The sequence below is a fragment of the Anthonomus grandis genome, chromosome 6 (assembly GCF_022605725.1).
Source record: "Anthonomus grandis grandis chromosome 6, icAntGran1.3, whole genome shotgun sequence".
Lineage (NCBI taxonomy): Eukaryota > Metazoa > Arthropoda > Insecta > Coleoptera > Curculionidae > Anthonomus > Anthonomus grandis.
The window spans coordinates 11723402-11729335 of record NC_065551.1 but is presented as its reverse complement, the minus strand read 5'-3'; the positions used below and the strand labels follow the sequence as shown (position 1 = coordinate 11729335).

The following is a 5934-nucleotide window of genomic DNA, read 5'->3' as shown; positions in this document are numbered from 1 at the left end:
GTCTTTTGGTTTTTTAAGACATATGGGGTGTTTCCGAAACGTTTGTCTTAATCCTACATAATGAATGATTAGTATAATATGATTTAACGATACAGCCTCACTCCAAAGTTTTTTTTAGCTTTTCTAATAGAGGGTCTTCTTATATTGATGTAGTTTGATATGTAATAGAAAAGTACAGATTTTTCAGACACACCCCCAAATTATATTTTAGTTGCATTTTCAGAAAGATTTCAATTTTGACAAACAATATTGATAATTACCGTTATACTTGTCAAAAACTATTTGAACAGGTAAATATCAGTATCAAAATATTGACGTCATGTAATATTTTTCGTATAATACAATAGTAGAGTCTGTTTTATTAAGTTTTTGTGATTTTCGTAGTTATAGACAGAGTTGTTACTTTTATTATCTTCTTTATATTTATTCCTCATTAAAACGCATTTATTTAGCGCGTATATTTTTTTTGTATTTTTTCAGCCTTTTAGGTTGGAGATGAGGTGTATAATATGTAACCTCATACATACATATTTTTCATCAAATATTCTTATTTGTAAATATTGTAAAAAAAAAACAATAAAAATCATTGTTGGTCAAAAATCGTTGCTTTATTTTAAAATATCTTGAATTAGAATTTGAAGCTTGGAAAGTATGATATTGTTAAACCAAGTTTTTACAACCACCTATTTATTTCTCCAACACCTAATTCAATAAAATAATGATCGCCAGCCACGCACTATACGCTCTCCTTTTCTTTTCCCGCCAGACCGTCCGGCGTCTCCCTCTCTATTGTCGCGCTGTCACCCGGGGGTACGCCAGTGCCGAATTCAAGAGAAATTTATTGTCAGCCTTATTGCAAAAATTAGTGTACTCATTAATACAATTCCCTAACTCTCAAACAGGTCAATTCAGTGATCTCGACAGAGTGATCATCTTGCTTAAAAAGTGGTGCTCCAATAACGCCTCAATGAATCAATCGCCTTGAAAGATTTATAACACCCTGACGCCCTTCACTGAGGTTATGACATATCGATCATGTGGTAAAACTTTTATGATTTCATGGCGACCATCATATTTCTTAATCATTTTACGGTTAACACCCTTTTCATTCGAACAGGTTCCGGCTTTTCGCCATGGCACCAAATCAGCCTTTTTAAACACCTCGCCCTGTACCTACATATGTTTTTGCCTTGAATTGCAATTTTCCACCTTTTGTCGTAACGCATTTTCATCTTACGACTCGCCTTTAGAAAACAGCCTGCTTATTCGCCTCATGAGTCTCACCTTCGGCCCCGAGTGTGTTTGACACCTCAACCCCACTCGACAAATCAGCATTCATCCCATTATTATGTGAGAACATCAACTGAGCTGGAGAAAACTCCATCTTTGAATTAAATTACCCAAATGATTAAGACCCCAAAACCCTTAAGTTTATTATTTTAACGCCTTGGCCATAAATTCGCCAAACACTGACCACGGTCAGAAATTATTCGCATAGGGAACCCAAATCCGCCAACACCTAAGTTTCAGAAATCGTCCCTGTGACCGAGTTCGAGTAGGTTTCGACAACTTAGTAAATGCATCACACACTATGAACACATACTGATTATTTTTCTTGCTTCTAGTAAAAGGTTCAGAATGGTCAATGTGCATTGTATGAAAAGGTATCCCCACTTTTTCAATAGGGTGCAAGCTTCGGGTCCGGTAAAGTTAAAGAGACGTCTAAAAACCGATTTTTTTTTGATCATTTTTACATAGAATTTTACTTAGTGAAAATTTTTACATAGTGAAGATGACTGGAAAAAATACAAAACTTTGCAAATGATGAAGATTTTTCTATATACGTTAAATAGAACTACGTAATTCGAATACGAATTCGACGTAATTATTTGCTATAATAAAAAATATATATATTAGGAAAATTTTGGACCTTTTTGGGGGCTAAAATTGTAAATTTATAGGATTTTTTATCGCTTTGTATTTGTACCACAGAACACAAATATAGATTTGTATCATTTTTAACCCCTATAATTACATATTTTGTAATTTACACACACGAAAAATAAAATAACAACCTTATTGACAAAAATGGGAGTGGCTTCACTATGTCGATAGTAGTATTTTTTGGTTTTATCTGGAACACTTATTAGTTGAATGGGTTAGCTGTGGACTAATAAAAATAATAAAGGCATAATATAGTTAGATTTTACATTACATGAACAAAACACATTTATCAGGTGTTAAAAAATGGGTATTATTTATTTAAATTATTTGATATTTTATGTAATTTAATATAAGTATACATTTTGAAAAAAAAACATAATTTAAGATATTTAATTATAACGATGGTATAGGTAAATAATATGATGAGGTTTAATGTAAATGAACTAATAGTCAAAACAATAAATATCTTTATTAATAAAACATTGATATAAATAACTAAGCGCAACCATAAAAACTTATATCCAAAACAACGTACGCCTGTATGTACACACGCATATACAAGCACACCCACACGGGGCTGTCGCCTAAATAGGGCTCAAACCACTTCCTAACCCACCATTTAGCACCAACCCAAGGTTCCAATGCCTTTTTGCAATCCCAACTACAGATGTGCGCCAACTACACAGTCCCATGTGCGCCCGTCTTGTATGCGCACACGGTGCGGTAGACCCGGTAGCAGGGTTGCCAGTCTATTACAATTGTAATAGATCTATTACTTTTTCAAAACTTTTATTACCTTGTTACCATTTGCTAAAATCTATTACCTATTACCTTTTAAAAAGAAAATAAAAGCGCTCTACCTACATAATGAATTGAGTTCATATGTCGACTCCTGATTATTTGAAAGTCGCACGCGAGCCAAAGATCGTGGCGACGCGCCGCCACGCTTTGCGTTACTACCGATTCATAAAATATACTAATAAAATAAAAAAGCAACTTTAGGACCAAAGTAAATATTAGTTTGATTTAATATTTAGTGCTAATCAACAAATATATTTCTAAAACGAATTCTATGATTAAAGCTAAGTTTATTAGTTTTCTTGATTGAGTGATAGATTAGTTAGTAGGAGTTGTTTGTTAGTTCTTAGAAACACTTTAAAAAAATTTGAATCCTTATTAGTGTTAGTTATTTAATATGGTTATAAACCAAAAATCAATATTTTGTTTAAGTTTTTTTTTGTTGTTAATACATTTTTTGTTTTTCATATCTTGTTTTGTTGTAGTTTTTGTTAAGTTTTTTTTTTTTTAAAGATTAACATAATATGTATGTGAATTACCAACGAGCCTTATTTAATCTTGTTTTTTTGTACTGGGTGTAAAAATGGCTTACTATTTACTAATACTACTAATTTTTTTTCTCAAAATTTTGACTTATAAAAGAAAAGAAAACCATTAAATTCGGCCGCTTTCATATTTGGTCGACACCTGAACTTCTAAAAAGCTGATTTTATTTCTATCTTTGTCTAATCATGCGAGACATAAAAGATAAATACATCATATTAATGTCATAAAATATTTTTATCTAATAAAATCTCTAAAATGTTTATCTAAATATTGAGACTTTTATATATATTTTACAATATTTTAATTCAGTATCTAGTTGGTAACTTTTTGAGACGTTAGAAGAATTTGAATTTGAAAATGTAGATAACCTCGGATTAAACAAACACCAAGCCATGAAGTAGGGATAAAGAAACATATTACACTACTCCTCAAACCAAACAATTTGATATATGAGATACTTAACTGCAAAAACTGAATGGTAGTACACTTCATAATAGGCGTCTTTTTCTTCGCGCATGATGGTTTAATGTTTCCGTTTCATATCGGCATCCGTTAAACAGTCAAAATTTATTTATTTTTTAAACTAAATATAGATTCGAGCTCAGAATATGCCTAACCCAACAATCACAACTTTTTTGAAAATTTATTACCTTTTTTTCAAATCTGTTACCTTTTCATTGGACATTCTATTACCCCTTGCAAAATCAAACTGGCAACACTGCCCGGTAGACTGAAAATGAGACCACGAGCTTTTCGCGGCGGACAGCGAAATTGAGCGAAAATAAAACATTTGATGCGAGGTTTACCTATTAGTTAGGTACTTGTCTTTAAGGAACAACGGTTATATTGTATGATATTTGTATCTACATTTTAAGTGCGTTCTTTATAAAGTTAGATTTACCCAATAAATATACAAAAGAGCGCCAAATTTAAATATTTGAAAAAGGAATCTAACACGGCCAAACTGACATCATTCCGCTCTCGGAATGCTCTAAGTAGGATAATAAGAACCCTAAATATATTTTTATATTCAAACAGTAAATTTTTTTTTCTTTCTTTTTCTTTTATTAACTTTTGTTTCAAAATAAGCAAATAAGAATACACACTTTAATATCTAAAATACATGTGAGCATTTCATAGAATTTGGGCGTCAAGCAGGCAAAAGAAACGACAAAAGAACCTCTATTTGGATTTTCTAATGGGTATTCAAGTGATGTGCTGACGAACTTTTATTGAAAGATTTATAGTTTTCGACCTTTTAGCTTTAGATGTCTTTGTTTATGTTTAGTCTGTAATATGATATAGGGACTTTTAAGTTTAAGGCATGGTAGATTAAGAAAAATCAGATTGAGACGGTACGTCGTATTGTACGCATTAGCAAGTTGGCTTGTATAATCTTCTTTTTAAAATAGATCGTTGGTGAAGCAGTTTATTTTTTTATTTTTATTTATTGCTCCTTCTTACATCAGAAGTGGGATAGAATTCGCGTATTAATCCGCAAGTATAAAGAGGCCGCGAAAAATACTTGAAATTTTATTATATTAAACCATAATTACGAGAATGGAGCAATTAACGGAAGTGTTGGCGGCTACACTTAAAGAACTAAGAGACGTGTCGTGTCGTAATTCGAGTCCTGTGACCGCTATCGAAATTCCGAAATTTTGTCCAAGTGATAGCGATGGAGCTAGCAAGTGGTGTGAACAAATTGAAAAGCTTGGTGATACATTTAAGTGGTCGTCCCTTGAACAATTAACGAGAGCAGCTTCTGGACTTCAGGGAGAAGCGAGACAGTGGTATAACAAGTGGCAGCCAATTGAAAAATCATGGGAAAGTTTTAGGGAGGAGATTTGTAGTTTCTATCCTCCAAAGAGGAATCTAAACGAAAAGTTTCGTAAGGCCAGCCTGTATACCAGCCGAAGCGCCACCTCATATTGTGAGTATGCCAGAACAAAAATTTCTTTAATTCAAGCCCTTAATTTTGATTTAACAAAAAAACAATTGTTGGAACTGGTTATAGGCGACTTAGATGATATTCACGTTAAGACTGCTGCTTTTAATAGTAGACTAGATTCAATTTCAAGCTTATTGACTTTACTTGCATCATATGAAGTTGCTCAACCTACAACCAGTAATTTTAACAATCGATTGAAACGGCGTTTTCCGAACACTGACAGTATGACGAGTGGACCCAGTGTAAAATTGTGTTACTTTTGTCGTAAGCCTGGTCATTTACAAAGGCAGTGTCCGGAAAATGCAAAATCAAATTTTATACAGAAAGAAGCTGATAGCTCGTTTATCTCTAAAATAAAATGTAATTTTTGCAATAAACTTGGCCATACCGCTGATAAATGTTTTCAAAAACTTAAACAAGAAAAGCAGAAAGGTTTTAATATCAATAATTTTTGTATTGAGCTAGATGACAAATTTTGTACAAAATTTAAAATTCAAGATTTTGAAGTAAATTGTCTAATTGATACCGGGGCTGAGTGTAGTTTACTTTCTAAAAAGATTGCTGGTAAATTAAGTTGCCACATGGAGACAAATTTTACTTTATTAAAGGGAATTGGAGGTAGCTTTGTTTCATCTCTAGCAAAAACTACAATAAATATTGAAAATAATGGGACTGCCTTTAAAATAACATTTTGT

The 5934-nt window shown here is 32.4% G+C and overlaps 1 protein-coding gene across 3 annotated transcripts in view; it reads right to left on the bottom strand.

Annotated features, from left to right (window-relative positions):
• The window catches only part of LOC126737964 (uncharacterized), a 169482-nt gene that overhangs the window by 29403 nt on the left and 134145 nt on the right, over positions 1 to 5934 (bottom strand). The gene's annotated exons all lie outside the window — the stretch shown is intronic.